A 26,966-nucleotide genomic window follows, 5' to 3' on the forward strand; every position below is an offset into this window, starting at 1 on the left:
GAAAAAGAGTTTTCACTTCTTTAAAATGAAATGGAGTTTACCAACATGAACTAAATAAAAAATAAATTAGTAGCAGAAACGATCTATACTAAAAAAAATCTATCTCCTGTGCCTTTGCCAACATAAGAAACACACAACGTGAGAGCTGTGAGTTATGTTGTATTTGAGACAAAATGAGATTGAGGGCAGGAGGAGAAGGGGACAACAGAGGATGAGATAGCTGGATGGCATCACCGACTTGATGGACATGGGTTTGGGTGGACTCTGGGAGTTGGTGATGGACAGGGAGGCCTGGCGTGCTGCAGTTCATGGGGTTGCTAGGAGTTGGACGTGACTGAGCAACTGAACTGAACTGAAGACTTTAGCTGGGGAGACTGTCTCAGAGGGTTCTGAGAAACTGCTCCAAAGAGGCAGGGGTGAAGGCCAGTATATATGTGATTTTGGTGGAGGAGTATGTGCAATCAATAGGCCTTAGGAAGCATCACTATGAACAAAGCTAGTGGAGGTGATGGAATTCCAGTTGAGCTATTTCAAATCCTAAAAGATGATGCTGCAAAAGTGCTGCCTTCAATATGCCAGAAAACCTGGAAAACTCAGCACAGGACTGGAAAAGGTCAGTTTTCATTCCAATCCCTAAGAAAGGCAATGCCAAAGAATGTTCAAACTACTGCAGGATTGCACTCATCTCACATGCTAGTAAAGTAATGCTCAAAATTCTCCAAGCCAGGCTTCACCAGTACATGAACTGTGAACTTCCAGATATTCAAGCTGGATTTAGAAAAGGCAGAAGAACCAGACATCAAATTGCCAACATCTGTTGGAACATCAAAAAAACAAGAGAGTTCCAGAAAAACATCAACTTTTGTGTTATTGACTATGCCAAAGCCTTTGATTGTGTGCATCACAACAAACTGCAAAATTCTTCAAGAGATAGAAATACCAGACCGCCTGACCTGCCTCCTGAGAAATCTATACGCAGGTCAAGAAGGAACAGTTAGAACTGGACATGGACCAACAGACTGGTTCCAAATCGGGAAAGGAGTACATCAAGGCTGTATACTGTCACCCTGCTTGTTTAATTTATATGCAGAGTACATCATGAGAAATGCAGGACTAGATGAAGCACAAGCTGGAATCAAGATTGCCAGGAGAAACATCAATAACCTCAGATATGCCAATGATACCACCCTTATGGCAAAAAGTGAAGAAGAACTAAAGAGTCTCTTGATGAAAGTGAAAGTGGAGAGTGAAAAAGCTGGCTTCAAAGTCAATGTTCAGAAAACTAAGATCATCGCATCTGGTCCCATCACTTCATGGCAAGTATATGGGGAAACAGTAACATACTTTATTATTTGGGGGCTCCAAAATCACTGCAGATGGTGACTGCAGATGGTGACTGCAGCCATGAAATTAAAAGACGCTTACTCCTTGGAAGAAAAGCTATGACCAATCTAGACATAGATTGTTTTTGTTAAAAAACAAAGACATTACTTTCCCAACAAAGGTCCATCTAGTCAAAGCTATGGTTTTTCCAGTAGACATATATGGATGTGAGAGTTGGACCATAAAGAAAGCTGAGAACCAAAGAATTGATGCTTTTGAACTGTGGTGTTGGAGAAGACTCTTGAGAGTCCCTTGGAGAGCAAGGAGATCAAACCTGTCAATCCTAAAGGAAATCAGTCCTGAATATTCATTGGAAGGACTGTTGCTGAAGCTGAAACTCCAATACTTTGGCCACCTGATGTGAAGAGCTGACTCATTTGAAAAGACCCTGATGCTGGAAAAGACTGAAGGCAGGAGGAGAAGGGGACGACAGAGGATGAGATGGTTGGATGGCATCATCGACTCAATGGACAAGTTTGAGCAAGCTCTGGGAGCTGGTGATGGGCAGGGAGGCCTGGCATGCTAAAAGTCCATGGGCTCACAAAGAGTTGGACACAACTGAGTGACTGAACTGAACTCTGCTAATCATGAGGAACAGCATGAGGTCATGGTGAAGGATTTTAATGCTTTTCTAGATATGAGGAGATACAAGGATCAGGCTCATTAGATCAGCTTGAAAATATCTAACTCTCTAAATACCTGTTTTGCGGTGTCTTTCCAGCGCACAGAGTCCTCACTCCTGGTCTTTACCCCGAACTCCCTTCAGGGGATGTGGATGGCCTCAGCTGCAGCACCATGTAGTTTAGTCCTTACAGAGGTGGAGGGCAAGTGCCGATGGCAAGCGCCAATTTGCAGTTGACACCTGGTAAATGCAGCTACCATCACAGAGGGCACAAGTCAGAGTACAATTAGTACATGCTCCAGCGGGTGGGCTGTTCTGTGGACAGAATGTCAGTCTGAGCTTCAAATGTCCCATCTTGTAGATTCGTTTTTCAACTTTTATGTATTTGAATATTATTAATATATTTGCCCACAAGTAATTGTTTTAGAAATTACTCCTCAGCAGCAATATAAAATCTCAAACTGTGATGGTAACACTTAACAAGAATACAGTTTTATTGCTTCATTACACCCACTGGGCCGTTTTTATTGTTGAATTTAATGGGTAAGTGTTCATTTTCCAAACAATGCAAACATGTCAGGGCAAAAGCATGCTGGAATTAATAAAGAAGAACAGATGGCATTTAAGGGGCAACTTACACATGGCTCTGTAAGTAGAACTCACTTTCTAGGATAAACAAATATTATTTGGAAGGCAGTGGTTGTGCCTAATGAAAAAGGAGATACTTTCAACAGGACATAAGACATGTAAAATCATCCACTTAGGTCCCCTCTTTGCCTATTAAATCCTGCTTTTCTAAATGCTGCATGAAATAACTTCAAGCTATTTAAATTTGGCTTATTATCATTATTTAAAGAGAGATATGTGAGATAAGTCTAAAAATGTAAAATTTCTGATGATGAGGAGGAGGCTAAAAGACTTATTCCTATGATGCCTTTCTTCACATTATGTGAATCAATTTATTGAAGCAAATCTATGAACCCTCCTAATCTGCCCAGTGTTATCACAGCTCTGTCCCTCCCTCCTTCCCTCTGAGCTCCCCAGCTCCTGAATACTGCCTCCTTCAGTTTTAATCTCCCACTTTTGTACTGAAGTCAGTTGATTAACAATGTTGTGTTGTTTCTGGTCTGTAGCAAAGTGAGTGATTCAGATAAATTTTTATATACACAAATATATATATATATTAATATATGTTTTCCAGATTCTTGTCCATTATAATTTATTACCAGATGTTGAATGCACTTCCCTGTGTCACAGAGCAGGACCTTGCTGTCTATGCACAGTGCTGCGTGTATGGTGACCCCAAGCTCCAGATTTACCCCCTTCCCCTTTGGTGACCCTAAGTTTTTTTCTGTGTGTGTGAACCTGTTCCTATTTTGTACATAAGTTCATTGTGTCTTGTTGTAGATTCCACATATAAAGGATGTCATACGGTATTTCTCTTTCTCATTTCACTCAGTATGACAATTTCTAGGGTCACCCATGTTGCTACAAATAGCATCATTTCCCTTTTTTATGACTGAGTAACAATCCACTGTACATATGTACTGCTGCTGCTGCTGCTAAGTCGCTTCAGTCGTGGCCAACTCTGTGCGACCTCGTAGACGGCAGCCCACCAGGCTCCCCCATCCCTGGGATTCTCCAGGCAAGAACACGAGTGGGTTGCCATTTCCTTCTCCAATGCATGAAAGTGAAAAGTGAAAATGAAGTTGCTCAGTCGTGTCCAACCCTCAGCGACCCCATGGACTGCAGCCCACCAGGCTCCTCCATCCATGGGATTTTCCAAGCAAGAGTACTGGAGTGGGGTGCCATTGCCTTCTCCGACATATTCTTTATCCAGTCATCTGTTGATGGACATTTATGTATAACTTCCTTCTTTAAACAAAATTTCAATATTATGAGTTGGCCTGGGTCTAATAAATTGTTATTCAGAATATCTAAATATTCCTCATGATAGGAAATTTGTCCCCTCTTATTTCATTTTCCCTGCAAAATGAATTTAAAATGTCTATAGAATTTAAAAAGTATGCCTAGGTGTGTGTATGTGTGTGTGTGTGTTTAGAAAGAGTGAGGACAGAAAAATTAGTCACAGCAGGGAAGCTTTAATATTTAAAAAAATAGATTTTTGTAAATTAGTTATACTCTTAAGTGGGCTTCCCTTGTGGCTCAGCTGGTAAAGAATCTGCCTACAATGCTGAAGACCTGGCTTCAATCCCTGGGTTGGGAAGATCCCCTGGAGAAGGGAGAGGCTACCCACTCCAGTGCTCTGGCCTGGAGAATCCCATGGACTGAGTCCATGGCTAGAGCCCATAGGGTCACAAAGTGCTGGACACAGCTGAGCGACTTTCACTTTTTATAGTCTTAAATAGTTCTAAACTACTCATAGTGCTCCATTAGTTAGTATGAGCTTGAAAAATAGATACGTGTTAACAGTAAACTGAAAAACATATGGTGTTGATCAGTGCCTGTCTTATTTTAATAGATCTCAGTTAAATAAATGCCTGCAGATAACAGTTAAAAGTTGTTGCTATAGAAAGGTACTGAACCAAGGAATGAAGACATTTCAGAGGAAAATGACCATGTATTTTCTTAAGAATTTACACATGTATTTTCATAAGTGAGGGGATTTTAAACTAGAATCTTCAAGTTTGTTACAGTCTAACTAGAAGATGGGACTCCCCAGATGGCACTAGTTGTAAAGAACCTGCCTCCTGATGTAGGAGACATAAGAGACAGGAGTTGGATCCTTGGTTTGGGAAGATCCCTTGGAGGAGGGCATGGCAACCCACTCCAGTGTTCTTGCCTGGAGAATCCCATGGACAGAGCAGCCTGGCAGGTAACAGTCCATGGGGTCGCAAAGAGTCAGACACGACTGAAGTGACAGCATGTATGCATGCAACTAGAAGTTATCACTAGACTCTCATTCTAGGGCTAGGACCAGAGTTCAAAACTCAGCTCTGCGTCAATTTCTTCATCTGTAAGTCTGGGTTAATGATAGGACATACCTCACTGGTGACATTTTGAGGATCAAATGAATGCACATTTGTAAACTGTTTCAACAGTGTATGGCACCTAGTGAGAGCTGTAGTAAGTGCTTCTAAATTATTAGTTTAAAAGCCCTGACATTTTCATTAATGGAATTCATTTTAAGAAATCATTAATTGTGAACACATTTCAAGCATGGTATTGTTGCCAATTACTCTGGACACTTGTTGTGAACAGGGTGATTTTACAACTATGGGAGTGTCCATCCAGTAACAGCATGAAATGGAGAGAGATGCCAGGATTTCAGCAGGAAATTAGTGCCCGAGATCAAAAGCACATCAAGTTTCTGTGACTAGCTCATCCTTCCCTTACAGACACGTCTTCTGATATAGCAAAGCCAGGTCAAAATCAAACGGTCACTTGCTGGTCATGTCCTCAGGACGAGGGCCTTAGATGACCTAAGAATTTTAGAACATCAAGACATTGAAGCCTGCAGCCTCTCTCCCACCAGAGATGGTCATGCATGCATGCATGCTCATTTGTCTTCAACTCTTTGTGACCCTGTGGACTGTAGCCCACCAGGCTCCTCTGTCCATGGGATTCTCCAGGCAAGAATCCTGGAGTGGGCTGCCATTTCCTGCTCCAGGGGATCTTCCCAACCCAGGGACTGAATCCACGTCTCCTGTGTCTCCTGCATTGGCAGGCAGATTCTTTACCACTAAGCCACCTGGGAAGCCCCAGAGATGGTCATGCCAAGGGCTAATTCTTGTCCACAGGACTGGTATCCCCTGGATAGTGTTTTAATAAATCCAAGTCACAATGCCTAGCAAACTCTTTCACCTGCTTTCCTGGTTGACCAATCCCTTGAAGTCAGTATTTCTTCATATGTCTGGTATCTGTTCAAGCCACATTTCAAGTTTCCTCTGAACTTTCGTTGCCCTGGGAGCGTTCTTTCTCTCCACCATAACTTTGCAAAGCTCTTTTCTGACCCATTATGTATTTATGTCAAAGCTTAAATTCTTCAGAGGCTTTTCTTATTTTCTAGTGCCTAAAAAAACCCCCTCACTTTCTAAAGCCTGTTTGAGGTTGAGTAAACTTGCTTAGTTAAGCAATAGAAATGTGAAACCAAATTGAATTTTGAAATGTTTAAAAAGAATGTGAATGTTTGACCAGGAAAGTCTCAAGTTATGCCTATTTTCAACTTAGCAAAGTATCATTATGAAAAATTGCATTAAAGTAAGCCAGCTGGACTTTGGTACAAAATATATACTCTTTCATGCCAGTTTCTATTGGTGCCTTGACTTTAGGCAATGAAGTTTGTTCTCAGAAGATAATCACCAACCACCATTCCTGAATGTATTGCCAACACCACAATACTAACATCTCCCTTTCCGGTGGGACAGAGATCTTTTCTCCAAAAGATGGATCTCAGTGGTTTGCATCATATTTATATATATGTGAATTGTTTTGAGAAAAAGATTGCTGATATGTAAGCTTTTTGCACACAGAATTGTCTAGTTTGCACTAAAAGCTTACAATAAAAGTTGTTTAACTGATAAGCATCATTGAGTTAGAAATGATTATGACACTGAGAATACTCTATCTAAACATTTGTCGACGGTGCCATTTCATTTGGCTTAAATGGTCTCTTAGTATTCTCTTTTTCTCCTAAATCATCTTTGATCTATACATTATTCCTCCAAATTAATGATTTTAAAGCTTCTACAGCTTTTCCATTTTCATTCCTGGCTCTTTGGATCAGAAAAAAAGTAAATCTCATCTGGTAAATTATAGATATAGTGAGCTGAAGTTGCCAGTAAATAATATTCAGTATACAGCACATCACCTATTTTTAAAATTTAAAAATTTTTAAAAACATTTTTGATTTAAACATACCTCAAAAATTAGAGCAAAACTGGGTAAAACTTTCTTTCTAAGTAGCCACATAGCAGTTCTATAAATGTTAAAATTGAAGATATATAGAATGTATAGAATCACAAATCTATAAAATCTTGGAGTGTGAAGGTGCTTCATGGCCATATGGTATATTTTCACATTTTTTTTATAACTCAATGAATTTATTCAAAATGAACTTAGTAATCTGGTCAATACTTCAGGAAGGGGAAGAAAACATATCAAAGCAACTTTTTTTTTTTCTTTTCAATCATCTGCTTGATGCATACCTTTCTTTTTTTAATTTAATTTAATTTTTTTAATTTAATTTTTTAACTTTACAATGTTGTATTGGTTTTGCCAATATATCAACATGCATCCGCCACAGGTATACACATGTTCCCCATCCTGAACCCTCCTCCCTCCTCCCTCCCCATCCATGCCTCTGGGTCATCCCAGTGCACCAGCCCCAAGCATTCATTTTTTATTTTGGGGCTTTCAAACTTTGCTTGAGAAGTTTAATTCTGAGAGTTTAATTCTGAGATGTGTTAATAAAATGCAACAGTCTTATCAATTAATATACATGTTGCTGAAGATTTGAGATCTGGCATCATTTAAAGGAAAATTACATGATGGTGTGATCACTCACCTAGAGCCAGACATCTTGGAATGCAAAGTCAAGTGGGCCTTAGGAAGCATCACTACAAACAAAGCTAATGGAGCTGATGGAATTCCAGTTGAGCTATTTCAAATCCTGAAAGATGATGCTGTGAAAGTGCTGCACTCAATATGTCAGTAAACCTGGAAAACTCAGCAGTGGCCACAGGACTGGAAAAGGTCAGTTTTCATTCCAATCCCAAAGAAAGGCAATGCCAAGGAGTGTTCAAACTACTGCAGAATTACACTCATCTCACATGCTAGCAAAGTAATGCTCAAAATTCTCTAAGTCAGGCTTCACCAGTACATGAACCGTGAACTTTCAGATGTTCAAGCTGGATTTAGAAAAGCCAGAAGAACCAGACATCAAATTGCCAACATCTGCTGGATCATCAAAAAAGCAAGAGAATTCCAGAAAAACATCTACTTTTGCTTTATTGACTACTCCAAAGCCTTTGATTGTGTGGATCTCAACAAACTGTGGAAAATTCTTCAAGAGATGGGAATACCAGACCACCTGATCTGCCTCCTGAGAAATCTATATGCAGGTCAAGAAGGAACAGTTAGAACTGGACATGGACCAACAGACTGGTTCCAAATCAGGAAAGGAGTATGTCAAGGCTGTATATTGTCACCCTGCTTATTTAACTTATATGCAGAGTACATCATGAGAAACGCTGGACTGGAAGAAGCACAATCTGGAATCAAGATTGCCGGGAGAAATATCAATAACCTCAGATATGCAGATGACACCACACTTACGGCAGAAAGTGAAGAAGAACTAAGTCTCTTGATGAAAGTAAAAGAGGAGAGTGAAAAAGTTGACTTGTTCCAAGTCAAAATTCAGAAAACTAAGGTCATGGCATCAAGTCCCATCACTTCATGGGAAATAGATGGGGGAACAGTGGAAACAGTGACAGACTTTATTTTGGGGGGCTCCAAAATCACTGCAGATGGTGACTGCAGCCATAAAATTAAGATGCTTGCTCCTTGGAAGAAAAGCTATGACCAACCTAGGCAGGATATTAAAAAGCAGAGACATTACTTTGCCAACAAAGGTCCGTCTAGTCAAGGCTATGGTTTTTCCAGTAGTCATGTGTGGATGTGAGAGTTGGACTATAAAGAAAGCTCAGTGCCAAAGAATTGATGCTTTTGAACTGTGGTGTTGGAGCAGACTCTTGAGAGTCCCTTGGACTGCAAGGAGACCCAACCAGTCCATCCTAAAGTAGATTAGTCCTGAGTATTCATTGGAAGGACTGATGCTGAAGCTGAAGTTCCAATACTTTGGCCACCTGATGTGAAGAGCTGCTCATTGGGAAAGACCCTGATGCCAGGAAAGATTGAAGGCTGGAGGAGAGGGGATGACAGAGGTTGAGATGGTTGGATGGCATCACTGTCTCGATGGACATGAGTTTGAGTAAGCTTCAGGAGTTGGTGATGGACAGGGAGGCCTGGCATGCTGTGATCCATGAGGTCACAAAGAGTTGGACATGACTGAGTGACTGAACTGAATTGAAGCCAGAAAATGTCTTTAAAAATGGTTTACCAAGCCTTAAAATCCAAACAAATACTAGATTTTAAAAATTATTTTGAGAACAAAGCACTATATTGCATCCTCAGGGTGCACAGCACAGCGAGAAGAGTAGCCCCACCCCCCAACCAGAGCAAAGCTTCTTTGCAGCAACAGAGACACAGAACCACCAGTAAGCAGTTAGCTAATTTAAAAAGCCAACCAAGGAGCTTCCTTTTTAAATGGTTAAATACAATATGTTGCCTACATTTTTCATGAGGTAAAGTCATGCATTACTGTTCTTTCACTGATAGAAATAGAAGCTAAATACCACCTTCTATTTAATGACATTATTTTATCTATTTTAAGATTGTAATTAAAGTTCTTCTTAGTCTTCTTTTTGCATCTAAGAAACCAAATCTTCTAATTTAAATGTATAATCTTCTGTCTACTGTTTAATGATCTGTTACATTTCTTCTTAGACCAGTATTCATGTCTTTTATGGATCTACTTAGAGTTTAAGTGTGAATATAATGCGTTTGAGAAGCATGAGTATAAGGAAATTGTCACTAAACTCTCTAACATATTAAAAAATCTCTATTAAATAGTCATTTTCTGTCTCAAATTTATCATCCTATATTACCTTTTTGTTTATAATAATTGTTATAATTCAACAATGTCATTTTCAATTTTGATTGTTTTACAGGGTCTATAATTAGTCTGATTTGAGTCTGAAAACTTAATTAACCATCCTCAAGCTTATCATTCAGATGAATAAAAATATATTAAATGGTACTGTAGTGAAACGTGGCTACTGCAGTTTATTGTGTTTTTTTTAAACAGGTTTCTACTTTTTTCTAAGTCAGATCTGATCTATTGATCAGTGTATCTAGTATATAAAATGAGTCTTTGTCTTATATGGGAAATTTAAACAGTTGTCAGAGTGCTGCAGCGTGTAAAACCAAATCCAGGGTCAGAAGTAAAGGGTGCGTAAGTGTTCATCAGGGGTGTTCATCCCATGAGAATTACTTCATGGGAGAAATAATTTTTTTTTCTATCTGTTTTACCCTAATATGCTTTATCTGTTTGAGGTTAGTATAGCTGGAAAAAAAAAAAAAAACTTAAACCATTTTTGAAAAGCTTAGGTGATAAACTGTCATGGAAATGTTCTTTGATGAACAAATACATTTCCTTGGAAATTTGGGTCAGTCCTCAGTTTTACTGTTAATACCAAAGAGTTCACTGGCTTATTAGGTTTTTTATTGCTGCATGACAGTATACATTATCACAGGAAAGTTAATGGGTAAAAACAACACAAACGTATTATCTCACAGCTTCTAAATATCGAGAGTCCAGACACTGCTGATCTGGGTGGTCTGGATCGTCTGCCAGCTTGCAGCTGATGAGCGCAAAGTGAAAAGTTAAAGTGTCATTTGAGTAGACAGAGTGCAGTGACTCAGAGTCAGATTACTCACTAACATACCAGTTACTTTGTGTGGGTTAGAAGTTTTGGAGCAAAATGGCTCTAAACAAAACACGTCCTCTGAGAGCATAGGGCAGTAAGTGCATGAAGTACTGGTTAAGAAACCTGATGAAGGGAAGCTGAGGTGGACCTTTCAATTTCTTTCAGGCTTCTAGAAATTGGTACCAAGGTGTCTGCCTGTGGTCACATCTAAGACTTGGCTGGGGAAGGAACCCCTTTCTTACTCTCATGGCATTGGTGACATTCGGCTGCTCATGATGGTTTCAGTTTTTTCTTGGCTGTTGACCAGAGACTACCCTAACTGCCCTGTCCCGTGGTCTCTCCATAAGGAAGCTCAGAATGGGGCAGCTTGCTCTTTCAAAGCTCGCGAGGGTGTGTCTCCTCACAAAAGGCATTAGAGTCGTTGTGGTGGTTGTTCAGTCGCTGTCGTGTCTGTTTCTTTGTCACCCCACGGCCTGCAGCACACCAGGCCTCCCCGTCCATCACCAGCTCCGGGAGTTTACTCAGACTCATGTCCATCGATTCGGTGATGCCATCCATCTATTTATCCTCTGCCGTCGTCTTCTCCTCCTGCCTTAAATCTTTCCCAGAATCAGGGTCTTTTCCGGTGACTTGGATCTTTGCATCAGGTGGCCAAAGTATTGGAACTTCAGCTTCAGCATCAGTCCTTCCAATGAATATTCAGAGTTGATTTCCTTTAGGATGGACTGGTTGGACTCCTTGCAGTCCAAGGGACTCTCAAGAGTCTTTTCCAGCATTAAAATTCAAAAGCATTAATTCTTCGGGACTCAGCCTTCTTGTAAAAATTCTTTTAATTGGAGAACAATTGTTTTACAATATTGTGTTGGCTTTTGTCTTCTTTGTGGTCCAGTCTCACATCTGTACATGTCTTATGTAACACACGTAAGATGTGACATACATGTACAGACTTAACAGCATCATACCCCTGTAAGCATGTCCGTCTTTCCAATATTCTATTTGTGGAAGCAAGTTACAAGTTCTCCAGGGGAGCCAGCTCTGCAAAAATCTGATGACCATGAAGTGGAAATACTAAGGACCGTCATACAGTGTGCCGGCCACAGCTGGAATGAATGCATTTTTCGGGAACTTTCTCTTGATATGGCAAAATATTCTCAAGCAACCTGGAGGCACTCTGTATCATCAGTAGTGCCTACTCCACGGCTCTATGACTGAAAGGGGGGAAATGTGAAGGCAAACACAGAACTTAGAGTGATCATGGTTTCTTAAGAATGCTTATGTAGACATCTAGATACAGGGAATATCAGGAGTAAACGTATATATTAGAGAAAGACTCAGTTCAGTTCAGTTCAGTCACTCAGTCGTGTCCGACTCTTTGCGACCCCATGAATCTCAGCACGCCAGGCCTCCCTGTCCAGCACCAACTCCCGGAGTTCACCCAGACTCACGTCCATCGAGTCAGTGATGCCATCAGCCATCTCATCCTCTGTCATCCCCTTCTCCTCCTGCCCCCAATCCCTCCCAGCATCAGAGTCTTTTCCAATGAGTCAACTCTTCGCATGCGGTGGCCAAAGTACTGGAGTTTCAGCTTTAGCATCATTCCTTCCAAAGAAATCCCAGGGCTGATCTCCTTCAGAATGGACTGGTTGGATCTCCTTGCAGTCCAAGGGACTCTCAAGAGTCTTCTCCAACACCACAGTTCAAAAGCATCAATTCTTCAGCGCTCAGCCTTCTTCACAGTCCAACTCTCACATCCATACATGACCACAGGAAAAACCATAGCCTTGACTAGATGGACCTTTGTTGGCAAAGTAATGTCTCTGCTTTTCAATATGCTATCTAGGTTGGTCATAACTTTCCTTCCAAGGAGTAAGTGTCTTTTAATTTCATGGCTGCAGTTACCATCTGCAGTGATTTTGGAGCCCAGAAAAATAAAGTCTGACACTGTTTCCACTGTTTCCCCAACTATTTCCCATGAAGTGATGGGAACGCATGCCATGATCTTCATTTTCTGAATGTTGAGCTTTAAGCCAACTTTTTCACTCTCCTCTTTCACTTTCATCAAGAGGCTTTTGTGTTCCTCTTCACTTTCTGCCATAAGGGTGGTGTCATCTGCATATCTGAGATTATTGATATTTCTCCCAGCAATCTTGATTCCAGCTTGTGTTTCTTCCAGTCCAGCGTTTCTCATGATGTACTCTGCATAGAAGTTAAATAAGCAGGGTGACAATATACAGCCTTGACGTACTCCTTTTCCTATTTGGAACCAGTCTGTTGTTCCATGTCCAGTTCTAACTGTTGCTTCCTGACCTGCATACAAATTTCTCAAGAGGCAGATCAGGTGGTCTGGTATGCTCATCTCTTTCAGAATTTTCCACAGTTTATTGTGATCCACACAGTCAAAGGCTTTGGCATAGTCAATAAAGCAGAAATAGATGTTTTTCTGGAACTCTCTTGCTTTTTCCATGATCCAGTGGATGTTGGCAATTTGATCTCTGATTCCTCCACCTTTTCTAAAACCAGCTTGAACATTAGGAAGTTCACGGTTCACATATTGCTGAGGCCTGGCTTGGAGAATTTTGAGCATTACTTTAGTAGCATGTGAGATGAGTGCAACCGTGCAGTAGTTTGAGCATTCTTTGGCATTGCCTTTCTTTGGGATTGGAATGAAAACTGATCTTTTCCAGTCCTGTGGCCACTGCTGAGTTTTCCAAATTTGCTGGCATATTGAGTGTAGCACTTTCACAGCATCATCTTTCAGGATTTGAAATAGCTCAACTGGAATTCCATCACCTCCACTAGCTTTGTTCATAGTGATGCTTTCTATGGCCCACTTGACTTCACATTCCAGGATGTCTGGCTCTAGGTCAGTGATCACACCATCGTGATTATCTGGGTTGGGAAGCTCTTTTTTGTACAGTTCTTCTGTGTATTCTTGCCATCTCTTCTTAATATTGTCTGCTTCTGTTAGGTCCATACCATTTCTGTCCTTTATCGAGCCCATCTTTGCATGAAATGTTCCCTTGGTATCTCTAATTTTCTTGAAGCTATCTCTAGTCTTTCCCATTCTGTTGTTTTCCTCTATTTCTTTGCATTGATCGCTGAGGAAGGCTTTCTTATTTCTCCTTGCTATTCTTTGGAACTCTGCATGCAAATGGGTATATATTTCCTTTTCTCCTTTGCCTTTCAATTCTCTTCTTTTCACAGCTATTTGTAAGGCCTCCCCAGACAGCCATTTGGCTTTTTTGCATTTCTTTTTTGTGGGGATGATCTTGATTACTGCCTCCTGTACAATGTCACAAACCTCCATCTGTAGTTCTTCAGGCACTCTGTCCATCAAATCTAATCCCTTGAATCTATTTGCCACTTCCACTGTATAATTTTAAGGGATTTGATTTAGGTCATACCTGAATTGTCTAGTGGTTTTCCCTACTTTCTTCAACTTAAGTCTGAATTTGGCAATAAGGAGTTCATGATCTGAGCCACAGTCAGCTCCTGGTCTTGTTTTTGTTGACTGTATAGAGCTTCTCCATCTTTGGATGCAAAGAATTGAATCAATCTGATTTTGGTGTTGACCATCTGGTGATGTCCATGTATAGAGTCTTCTCTTGTGTTGTTGGAAGAGGGTGTTTGTTATGACCAGTGCATTTTCTTGGCAAAACTCTATTAGTCTTTGCCCTGCTTCATTCCGTATTCCAAGGCCAAATTTGCCTGTTACTCCAGGTGTTTCTTGACTTCCTACTTTTTCATTCCAGTCCCATATAATGAAAAGGGCATCTTTTTTGGGTGTTAGTTCTAAAAGATCTTGTAGGTCTTCATAGAACCGTTCAACTTCAACTTCTTCAGCATTACTGGTTGGGGCATAGACTTGGATTACTGTGATATTGAATGGTTTGCGTTGGAAACGAACAGAGATCATTCTGTCGTTTTTGAGATTGCATCGAAGTACTGCATTTCAGACTCTTTTGTTGACCATGATGGCTACTCCATTTGTTCTGAGGGATTCCTGACCGCAGTAGTAGATATAATGGTCATCTGAGTTAATTTCACCCATTCCAGTCCATTTTAGTTCGCTGATTCCTAGAATGTCTACATTCACTCTTGCCATCTCTTGTTTGACCACTTCCAATTTGCCTTGATTCATGGATCTAACATTCCAGGTTCCTATGCAATCTTGCTCTTTACAGCATTGGACCTTGTTTCTATCCCCAGTCACATCCACAACTGGGTATTCTTTTTGCTTTGGCTCCATCCCTTCATTCTTTCTGGAGTTATTTCTCCACTGATCTCCAGTAGCATATTGGGCACCTACTGACCTGGGGAGTTTCTCTTTCCGTATCCTATCATTTTGCCTTTTCATACTGTTCATGGGGTTCTCAAGGCAAGAATACTCAAGTGGTTGGCCATTCCCTTCTCCAGTGGACCACATTCTGTCAGACCTCTCCACCATGACCCGCCTGTCTTGGGTGGCCCCACAGGCATGGCTTAGTTTCATTGAGTTAGACAAGGCTGTGTCCTAGTGCGATTAGATAGACTAGTTTTCTGTGAGTATGGTTTCAGTGTGTCTGCCCTATGATGCCCTCTTGCAACACCTACCGTCTTACTTGGGCTTCTCTTACCTTGGGTGTGGGATATCTCTTCACGACTAGGCAGGGACAAAAACCGAAATCACTAAAATAAAAAAATCTCTTTTGAGAAGTCAGAGTTCATGGGGAAAATAGAGGAAATCTTGGGACTGTAAGCACCAAGGTTGAGAGAGAATGCAACAGTGCTCCTTGAAATAAGGAGACAGCTTAGTCCTCCAGTGCTCAGTTGGCAATCCCAGATCTTAATCATGATCAACATCACAGTTTTGCTCTTCCTTGGCATGTAATCAATTACTGACAGTCATCCCATAAGCCCACACTGTCCCCCTCCTCACACTCCATGGAGAACTAGGGTATTTGCCTACGGGATCTCCTAACATTTAAGTGCCTGCAAGAGTGCCTGACACAGAGGAGATGCTTTTAAACTATGTCTTTCCAATCGCTTCTCAGTGATTCTCAGGCTTCCCAGCTCCTTCTTTGACCTAACTTTTCACCAAAACAATCTCTAATTTAGGTCTTCAGAATTTTTCTGGGGCAAGACACTTTTAGGTTTTATATAAACTCTTTTAGTTGCAAACTGGGTACAGATGAAACCACAAAGAATTTTGGCACATCCTCCAGAGAATGGGGCTAATATTTACAGTAGCTTTGTAAAAAATATGGCCTGAGAACTCAGGAGCTCGTGATTCATTCTCAAGCTCCCCGCTAGGAGAGCAGGAACATTGATGGCATAAATTCCAGGGGGCCGTGTTTTGTCAAGGAGGCCCTGAGGACATGACTGACTCAAGGAGAGATTCCCCAAAAGGAAAACAGATCAGAACACAGAAAACTATTTGCAGCTTGTTTGTAACGATAATAATAAAAATGCATTTTTTCCATAGAACTTTGAAACTTTGAGGGATAACAATAATTACACTGAAATGTAAGATATATATGACCTACTACTGAATACATGTTCTAATTGAAGAATGACTTTAAAAAAAGAATTGCCTTTTTTTTTTTTTTTAAGGTTTAGGTTATGAGCTGTTTTGTATCAGAGATATATTAGCCATGATTTTTTTTATGATGAGTCTCTTAAAGAGTAAGGTAAAATTTTTTTTATCTTAGGTTTGAAAGTAGAAATTATGATGCTGAATTTACAGAATTAAAAGTGTGCTGCTTAGATAAGGGAAAGGAATAAAATTAAAAGTTTCATTCTGCATTTATTCCTGCCACTCCTGATTTAATTTTGTATGTGAATCTTTGACTATTTAGGAAGAGTTTTGTCATCTTTTGAAAACCATAATCTTACTGAGACCAACAAAATTAGTTTGATACCATAATGTAATAAAAACTAGTTGAAATACCCCATTTATCTTGATTTGTCTCATGTCTTCTATTATTTTCCTATTAGAAAAGTAAGATGGGCTTCCCTGGTGGCTCAGATGGTAAAGACTCTGCCTGAAATGCAGGAGACCCAGGTTTGATTCTGGGTCCAGAAGATCCCCTGGAGGAGGAAATGGCAACCCACTCCAGCATTCTTGCCTGGAGAATCCCATGGACAGAGGAGCCTTGGTGGGCTACAGTCCATGGGGTTGCAAAGAGTTGAACATGACTGAGCGACTAACACTGCTACTACTATAAAAGTAAGATATTACTAATTTACATGGCCTCAGCTTTAAAGTTTCAAAGTGATACTTATATTTAACTCAGTTCAGTTCAGTTCAGTCCCTCAGTTGTGTCCGACTTTTTGTGACCCCATGAATCACAGCACGCCAGGCCTCCCTGTCCAACACCAACTCCCGGAGTTCACTCAGACTCACGTCCATCGAGTCGGTGATGCCATCCAGCCATCTCATCTTCTGTCGTCCCCTTCTCCCCTTGCCCCCAATCCCTCCCAGCATCAGAGTCTTTTCCAATGAGTCAACTCTTCGCATGAGGTGGCCAAAGTACTGGAGTTTCAGCTTTAGCATCATTCCTTCCAAAGAAATCCCAGGGCTGATCTCCTTTGGAATGGACTGGTTGGATCTCCTTGCAGTCCAAGGGACTCTCAAGAGTCTTCTCCAATACCACACTTCAAAAGCATCAATTCTTCGGCGCTCAGCCTTCTTCACAGTCCAACTCTCACATCCATACATGACCACTGGAAAAACCATAGCCTTGACTAGATGGACCTTTGTTGGCAAAGTATTGTCTCTGCTTTTCAATATGCTATCTAGGTTGGTCATAACTTTCCTTCCAAGGAGTAAGTGTCTTTTAATTTCATGGCTGCAATCACCATCTACAGTGATTTTGAAGCCCTCCAAAATAAAGTCTGACACTGTTTCCACTGTTTCCCCATCTATTTCCCATGAAGTGATGGGACCGGATGCCATGATCTTAGTTTTCTGAATGTTGAGCTTTAAGCCAACTTTTTCACTCTCCTCTTTCACTTTCATCAAGAGCCTTTTTAGTTCCTCTTCACTTTCTGCCATAAGGGTGGTGTCATCTGCATATCTGAGGTTATTGATATTTCTCCCAGCAATCTTGATTCCAGCTTGTGTTTCTTCCAGTCCAGCGTTTCTCATGATGTACTCTGCATAGAAGTTAAATAAACAGGGTGACAATATACAGCCTTGACGTACTCCTTTTCCTATTTGGAACCAGTCTGTTGTTCCATGTCCAGTTCTAACTGTTGCTTCGTGACCTGCATACAAATTTCTCAAGAGGCAGATCAGGTGGTCTGGTATGCCCATCTCTTTCAGAATTTTCCACAGTTTATTGTGATCCACACAGTCAAAGGCTTTGGCACAGTCAATAGCGTAGAAATAGATGCTTTTCTGGAACTCTCTTGCTTTTTGATGATCTAGCGGATGCTGGCAATTTGATCTCTGGTTCCTCTGCCTTTTCTAAAACCAGCTTGAACATCTGGAAATTCACGATTCATGTATTGCTAAAGCCTGGCTTGGAGAATTTTGAGCATTACTTTACTAGGCTGTGAGATGAGTGCAATTGTGCAGTAGTTTGAGCATTATTTGGCATTGCCTTTCTTTGGGATTGGAATGAAAACTGACCTTTTCCAGTTCTGTGGCCACTGCTGAGTTTTCCAAATTTGCTGGCATATTGAGTGTAGCACTTTCACAGCATCATCTTTCAGTATTTGAAATAGTTCAACTGGAATGAAGTCCATATAATAAACAATTGCTGCTTATCAATAATAAAAAAAATGATAATATGGGGCTTCCCTGATGTCTCAGTTGGTAAAGAATCTGCCTGCTATGCCAGAGACCCAGGTTTGATTCCTGGGTCAGGAAGATCCACTGGAGAAGAGATAGGCTACTCACCCCAGTTTTCTCGGGCTTTCTTTGTGGCTCAGCTGATAAAGAATCCGTCTGCAATGCGGGAGACCTGGGTTCCATCCCTGAGTTGCGAAAATCCCCTGGAGATGGGAAAGGCTACCCACTCTAGTATTCTGGCCTGGAGAATTCCATGGACTCTATAGTCCATGGGGTCACAAAGAGTTGGACACGACTGAGCGACTTTCACATGATGATGAATTTCGTTTGTCAGCTTTTTGCTTTTCTGTGACTTTACTTCAATTTATTTTAATTGTCTTACTTTTGTAGCTATTAATGAAGAATTCATTAGATATACCATATATAAGTGCCACTAAAGCTGAACATTGTATATAAACATGTTATATGTGTATAGCATATGTATATATATATATATATAATGTTCTGCAGACATAGAGAACAGACTTGTAGACACGGAGGGGAGGGGAGGAGGGAGAGGGTGTGATGTGTGGAGAGAGTAACATGGACATTTACAATCTGACATGTAAAATAGATGGCCGGTGGGAATTTGCTGTATGACTCAGGGAACTGAAACAGGGGCTCTGGGACAATCTAGAAGGGTGGGATGGGGAGGGAGGTGGGAAGGAGTTTCGGGAGGGAGGAGACATGGCTGTACCTGTGGCTGATTCTTGTTGATGTTTGACAGAAAGCAACAAAATTCTGTAAAGCAATTATCCTTCAATTAAAAAATAAACATATATATATATATATATATATATATATAAAGATATGTATGTATCACATATTTGCAAAATTACAATGAAAGCTGCTCAGTTGTGCGACTCTTGGCGACCCCGTGGACTGCAGCCCGCCAGGCTCCTGTGTCCTTGGGATTCTCCAGGTAAGAACACTGGAGTGGGTGGCCAGTCCCTCCTCTAGGGCATCTTCTGGATCCAAGGATCGAATCTGGGTCTCCTGCATTGCCAGGAGGATTCTTTACTGTCTGAGCCAGCAGGGAAGCCCCCAAATTAAAATAATGCTGTTTTTATGCCTAGTGTTATGGGAATCTCCTAACACTGTCATTTTAATTTTAAATTCACACTGCACTCTAGTGGGGAGTGAGATCAAAGCCAAGTTTTTCTTATGTTGGTGCTTTTTAGCACTGAATATGGATTATTTATACTTTTAAAAGTGAAATGTGAAAGAGTGCTATGATCTATCATTTTCTCAAAGCTGAGATAGTATAAATATAATTTATATATTCTATATAATATATATTTAATATTTAACCCTGGAGTTAAATATTTACTCCTGGGGTTTGAGCAAGCTCCACGAGATGCTGAAAGACAGGAAGGCCTGGCGTGCTGCAGTCCACGGGGTCACAAAGAGTCGGACACAACTGAGCGACTAAACAACAGTATTTAACCATTATAATACAATATGATTTTTTTCTCTAAGTTGCTCTAAAGTAATAGAGGAAAATTCACTAATGAAACATTTGGATTGATTTTTCATGGTGTATTTGGCATATATATATGTATATGTATATATATATCAGATCAGGTCAGTCGCTCAGTGTATATATATGTGTGTGTATATATACACACACACATATATATGTATATATGGATGTAATTTACACCATAAAATCCTAATATAAGGAAATATGAAATAAAAGATAATCCCTCATTTTTTTATAACTAGAAGACAAAAGAATAGCCAATTTTCTTTCATAATTTTGAAAAATGAGGGTTACATGTTAAAATACTGGCTTGTGAATTGTGTTTGACCCTGGTTTAATTCAGCGTGTTTATCTACACTCTGCAGAGGAAACTTTGGCAACAGCGTCTTTGAAAGCACTAGAACTGGAACCACTTTTCAAATATCTAGTAATTTTCTCATTTTTTCCTAAGTGATTTTAAACTAAATTAGTGCTCTTAAAATTCATTTTTGAGGTTGTTTCCAGAAATTTTATTCCAAGTAATTAGTATCCAATCACATAAATGTAGTACATATTTTTTCTAACTATTTCACTCCATAAATGCTTACTTGCGATATCCACAAACTTTTCCTATTTTTTAAGATCAGGTTTGAAAGATTTCTGGAAGATGATGCCCTGCAGTTGCAGCTGTGAGATCGTGCCCTCATAAACAGTGCCTGGAGCTTTATTGTTTGCTCTGCTTCTTTTCTACTGAGCCAGTAAAGAAAAGTTGCATAAAACCTATGAACTCCATAATAATTTTTACTCCTCATACAAAGTACAACTTTCCTTTACTGAAATGGTCTGAATTGATGTGTCCTACCCAGACATTATTATTTTCATAATAAACTGAAAAGGCTCCTTATAGTGGGACCCTTTAAGGCGTTCAATATCAGCAGATTCTTCTCTTCAGAGAGAGATTTTTGAGAACACATTTGTCTTGCATTTGGGCAATATTTAGACTCTTTTAGACTTTGACTTTTATTTTCTCAGTGAAACTGACTTTGAAAAAAACAGCTAAAATTTATCACTTGCCACCCTCTGAATAGATACTATTAAAACTCAAAGGAATGAACTTGGAATTTCTATTTTTTTACTAAATATTTGGCTATCATCCACCTTAGCTGGTCAACTGTATCGCCGTGAAATAGCTGTAGCTCAAATGTTTATTTTGTTTTTATTAGATGAAAAATGATTGTTAGATATGCTGTCAGATCATGATTTGTAAAGGGATTTTCTGTTTGTTTGTTTAGTATTGGCTATGCCACTCCAGTACTCTTGCCTGGAAAATCCCATGGACGGAGGAGCCTGGTAGGCTGCAGTCCATGGGGTCACTGAGGGTCGGACACGACTGAGAGACTTCACTTTTCACTTTCATGCATTGGAGAAGGAAATGGCAACCCACTCCAGTGTTCTTGCCTGGAGAATCCCAGGGACGGGGGAGACTGGTGGGCTGCCGTCTATGGGGTCGCACAGAGTCAGACACGACTGAAGCGACTTAGCAGCAGCAGCAGTAGCATGCCACTGTTTATGGCACAGTTTTGTGTTAAATGTGTTCTACAACTTTAAGTCCCTACCTACCTCATTAAATAATATTCTAAGGAAAGAGAAGCCATTGCAAAACCAAGAATATTTTAATTTATTCTACTGTGCTGCTTGCATTTCTATGCCTTTATAGGTCATGGTTTATTGTGCTCTGAACTGCCTGTTGGCCAATGTTTTTTATTGTCATTTGATTGTCAGTACAAATTATTGCAGGATCTTAAGGGTCCTTGCTGTTTTGACAAGCGAGAAAGTCCAAGAACAAAGGATAAAACCAATCATGGGTGAAAGAGCAGAACTTGACTTCCTAACTTTGAAGTAAGATATCAAAATTGTGTATAAGGAAAAATTTCCATTTGATTAAGTTAGGTTTAGTTTTTAGCCAATAGACATTCCTTTTCATTTTGTGTTAATGCTTGTTGATTGTTGTGGTAGAGTTAAATACTAAACAAAATGAAATTTATGAGACCAGTTGAATAACACGTGTGTGTGTATGTGGTGTGTGTGTGTGTGTGTGTGTGTGGTGTGTGTGTGTGTGTGTGTGTGTGTGTGTGTGTGTGTGTGAGAAAGTCGCTCATCCTTCAGTTTTATTGGAGCAAATCATTATTAGACACAGGGCTCAGTGGGGGTTTGTTAGATTTTTTGTTAATGGGTTGGCAGGTTAGTTATTTTGTCAGAAAACTTGATTGAGAGGAAACGGCTTGAAGCCATGGTCCGTATTAGATTTCACACTTCTCTGCACTGAATTTACCTCCAAGTCACATGCAGGGCACCTGGAGAAACCAGAGATGGTAAGCCTGTACACTTTATGCCTGTATATGGCAGCTGAGAAATAAGAGCATGTACTTTTAAGCCAGTCTGAAGCACAGAGTCAAGATGGCCAGTCCCCCGTAAGGCCGTGATCTTGCTGCTCATTCTCCCCGTCACACCGTTTACTTTTCCTGCTGTGGAGATTAATGAGCAAAGAATGAACAGCAGAGAAACTTCTGTCTTAGTTCTTTCCCAGAGTACAGGAGCTCCAAAGAAATTTCTGTTCTATTAGTCAAGAAGAAAAATAAAGAATAGTCTCAAACTAGTAGCTTTTTTTTTTTTCAATTTAAATAAACTTTTTACTTTAGAGTAGCTTTAGATTAGCAGAAAAATTATCAACTTAGTTGAGTTCCATAAACTCCACCTACATAACTTTGCTCTACTGTTAACAGATTAGTCTGGTGCATTTGTCCCCAGTAATGGAGCAGTAATATTACTGACACTGTATTCTTTATTTGGACCTTATCAGGGGTTTTTCTTCTCTCCCCCTGGCTCCCCCAGCCCAGATAAGGAAATGGCAACCCACTCCAGTACCAGGATTCTTCTGGGTAAAGTCCCATGGACAAAGGAGCCTGGTGGGCCACAGTTCATGGGATCGTGTCCAACTGAGCAACTGACCACAGGGTGTTTCTAAACCAATGGTTTTGCTCTTTTCTAGCACCCCATCCAGAACACCACTTTTTTTTTTCTCTATTGTGCAGTCAATTGGTTTTGTAAAATTTTTCTTGAAATATATTTGATTCACAATGTGTTAATTTGAGGTGTACAGCAAAGTGATTCAATTACATGTACATACATATACAGATATAGGTTCTTTTCCATTAGGGCTTCCCTGGTGGCTCAGAGGTTAAAGCGTCTGCCCGCAATGCGGGAGACCAGGGTTTGATCCCTGGGTCAGGAAGATCCCCTGGAGAAGGAAATGGCACCCCACTCCAGTCCTCTTGCCTGGAGAATCCCATGGACAGAGAAGCCTGGTAGGCTACAGTCCATGGGGTCACAAAGAGTCAGGACACGACTGAGCGACTTCACTTTCACTTTCACTTTCTTTTCCATTATAGGTTATTACAAGACATTGAGTAGAGTTCCTTGTGCTATACAGGAGGTCCTTTTTTATTATCTAATTTATATATTGTAGTGTATACATTTTAAACTCAATTCCTAATTTAGAATTATTTTAAGTGATTTGTAAATAAAGGGTAAATTATGTATTCAATAGTTACTTTAATTATTATCTTAAGGTCAGAGATACTGCAATTGTCAGCTGATTTTTCTCTTAGACCGGAGTATACATACCTTATATTTGTCCAAAAATAATGTATTCTGATAAAATCCTTAGATCTGTCACACTTTTTTGTACCCTATGAAGCTATCTTAGATGTTCAGAACATCTTATGCATTTGAGGTACAAACCGTACATTTTTAGATACTGAGACAATTTTAGCTTTTTTGTATATGTAGGATATGTCCATCCAAATGTAAGTGCTTTTACTTGATTGATATTAAAATATGAGAATTTCATTTAGTTGTAGAAATCAAGGAAGAAATCTCTAATGTATTAATGGTATCCCCAAATCACTGTGGATGGTGACCGCAGCCTTGAAATTAGAAGATGCTTTCCCCTTGGAAAAAAACCTATGACAAACCTAGACTGCCTATAAAAAAGCAGAGACTTCACTTTGGGTCCAGAGAGTCTTAGCTATGGTTTGACCAGTAGTCATTCATGGATGTGAGATTGGACCAAAAAGAAGGCTGAGCACCAAAGAATTGATGCTTTCAAAATGTGGTGCTGGAGAAGACTCCTGAGAGTCCCTTGGACTGCAAGGAGATCAAACCAGTCCATCCTAAAGGAAAACAACCCTGAATATTCATTGGAAGGACTGATGCTAAAGCTGAAGCTCCAATACTTTGGCTACCTGATGTGAAGATTCTACTCATTGGAAAAGACCCTGATGCTGAGAAAGATTGAAGGCAGGAAGAGAAAGGGATGACAGAGGATGAGATGGTTGCATGGCATCATCAGCTCTCTGGACCTGAGTTTGAGCAAACCCTGGGAGATGGTGATGGACAGGGAAGCCTGATATGCTACAGTTTATGGGATTGCAAAAGTTCAGACATGACTTAGCAATTGAACAACAATGTGTCCTTTAATGGATCAAACAGTTCCTTATCTCTATCATGCAAGCCCCCTTTTCTTTAATTCCCACCATAAATTTGAAAGGTCAGGAAGCTAATACAGGTACCCTCTCTTTTGGAAAGTTTGCATGCTTTATACGGCTTTTCTTTTAGGAAGGCTTACATTATTTTACTACTTGATTTTGCTAACTGAAAGAAATTTGAAGATGATTTTTGATTTTACAAAATAAAAGATGAAAAGTGAAAATAGCATTTTTTATTTGTTTTCAGCAGCTGTGATAGGTGAAACCTCCTTTACCAAGTCCAGGCTCACTCTCTTCACCACAGGACAGGCCAGTGAATCCTCGAGATGGAATGTTGAGGCAAAGAATACGGCTTTATTGGAAAGCCTGCTGACTGAGAAGATGGCAGACTAATGTCCCCAAATAACCATCTTGCTGGGGCCTGGATGCCAGATTGTTTTATGGATCAGAGATGGGGGAGGTGAGGAAGCCAAGTTAAGAAGACTATTTAATTCTTGCAAGTATTTCCTAGAACGGCAAGCCTCAGGCAGGCAGTGTTACTTTCTTTTTCTAATAGTCATTTCACAGGTGGTATGGAATGGAATGTCTCCTGCCACATCAATAAACAAGCATGTCACAGTTATCTTTGATTCCATCCCTCCAAACACGAGTTTCTGAGCCATGCTGACACACCACACTCCCTACACAAGGAATCAAGGGTGGCACAGTCATCAGAGATTTCAGCCCGTGAGCTAGACAGAGGCACTTTAGTTTAAGGAGAAGGCAGAGCAGGCAGGGTTCTCTAAGCCAGGCCATTATGTGTGATTATACTAACAAAAGCAGCAAAAACAGGGGTTCAAGTCAAAGAAACAGACCCAGCATGAAATCAGAATTAACCCTTCCTGGTTCCATTGGTACTTACTCAGAGCATGGTGAGTGAGAGCCTGTGATATGGAGATGAATGAAAGTGAACGCTGATCCCAGAGGTTCCGTCTTTAGGTGCAGGACCCGAGGTGAATTCCTCGTGCGCTGTAAACCTCAGCCTCCTCAGTTTGAAACAGGAAAGACTATAGTTCTGCACCATTTCCTTGTCCGTTGTTACGATGTTTGTCATTTAAAATGGCATTTAACTGGTATTTGGCATGGCAAAAGCAAACTGAAACCCTTGCCGTTTTGATCTCCAGTGGCCTCCGTCTGCGATGGCTTGGAGCAGGGCTTGGGTTCCCAGCCAGAGACTGGGCTGGTTCACAGCAGTACAAGCACCAGGTCCTAGCTACTAGACCTGTAGTCAGTGACACGGGCCCTGGCCCTTCAGCTTTGCAGAAAAGAATTCCCACAGAGATGGAAAGTAGTGAAGCAAGCAAAGCATTTAGTGGGAGGAAAAGAGTACAATACATGTAGATACACTCACGAGTAGGAGTTGTGCCCTGATGGCAGTTTGAATTACTTTTATGGGGTGTTTCTTCCAGGTTTTCTTCAGCCAGTCATTTTTATTTGCCTGGTTCACAGCCCAGGTTTAGTATATCTCAGGATCCTCCCTGTGTGCACATGCATCTCTGAGCCAAGAGGGATTCTACCGCAAAGGTGTTTGCGTAGGAACATCCCTTGATATAACTCCCCTTTGGCCTGCAAGGAGACTTTTCTGCACATGTGTGGTCAGGGAAGACTCCTGACTTTGGAAATGAGGACTATGTGGACTGGGCAGGGCCCAGCCTCCTCCTTTAATTGTCTTGCTATTCTAGTCTTGGCCTTTCTGTCCACAGGGAATGAGTCTCCAATGGCTTTACCCTGGGGGGAGGGGGTGCTCACCTACCTCCTACTTCAATTTGCATTCCATGAAAGATAAAAAGTACAGTATGAAAGCAACCTACTAAAATGGGAAGAACTAGAGATTTTGAATTGTAAGTGTCTCTGTGTGTGTGTTAGTCACTCAGTGATGTCTGACTCTTTGTGACCCCATGGACTGTAGCCCCCCAGGCTCCTCTGTCCATGGGATTCTCCAGGCAGGAATACTGCAGTGGGTTGCTGTTCCCTTTTCCAGGAGACCTTCCCAACCCGGAGAGCGAACCCTGGTCTCCCACATTGCAGACAGATTTTTACCCTCTGAGCCACCAGGAAAGTGTCTATGACAATGCTTATTTGCTACTGATTTTAGTAATATGAAGGAATCTAAGAATTATTTTATTATTTTTTATTTTTATTGATTTTTTTTTTATTGAAGTACAGTTGATTTACAGTGTTGTGTTAGTTTCAGGCGTACAGAAAAGTAATTCAGTTCTGTAACACACACACACACACGTATGTGCATATGTATATGTCCTCTTCCAGGTTCTCTTTTGTTACACATTTTTACAAAACAGTGACTTTAATTCCCTGTGCTATACCAAGGGGCCTTGTTGTTTATCTGTGTTATATACAATAGTGTGTATCTGTTCATCCAAGCTCCTAATTTATCCCTCTCATATTTCCCCTTTGGTAACCATAAGATTGTTTTCTATGTCTGTGAGTCTATTTCTATCTTGTAAATGAGTTTGTTTGTATCATTTTTTTTTTTTTAGATTTCACATTTAAGTTATATCATATGATTTTTGTCTTTAACTTACTTCCTTAGTATGGTAATCTCTAGGTGCAGCCATGTTGCTGGAAA

At 40.4% G+C, this 26,966-nt stretch overlaps 1 protein-coding gene and 1 long non-coding RNA gene across 2 annotated transcripts in view; one reads left to right on the top strand and one right to left on the bottom strand.

The window, feature by feature from the left end:
• LOC109553374 (uncharacterized) overlaps positions 1 to 25,670 on the bottom strand; it is a 44,216-nt gene extending 18,546 nt beyond the window's left edge. Inside the window, exon 1 of the long non-coding RNA XR_002180017.2 lies at positions 25,242 to 25,670. This is a non-coding gene — a long non-coding RNA (uncharacterized lncRNA). The remainder of the gene's footprint in view (positions 1 to 25,241) is intronic.
• ZNF385D (zinc finger protein 385D) overlaps positions 1 to 26,966 on the top strand; it is a 981,977-nt gene that overhangs the window by 206,402 nt on the left and 748,609 nt on the right. The gene's annotated exons all lie outside the window — the stretch shown is intronic.

The sequence above is a fragment of the Bos indicus genome, chromosome 27 (assembly GCF_029378745.1).
Source record: "Bos indicus isolate NIAB-ARS_2022 breed Sahiwal x Tharparkar chromosome 27, NIAB-ARS_B.indTharparkar_mat_pri_1.0, whole genome shotgun sequence".
Taxonomy (NCBI): domain Eukaryota; kingdom Metazoa; phylum Chordata; class Mammalia; order Artiodactyla; family Bovidae; genus Bos; species Bos indicus.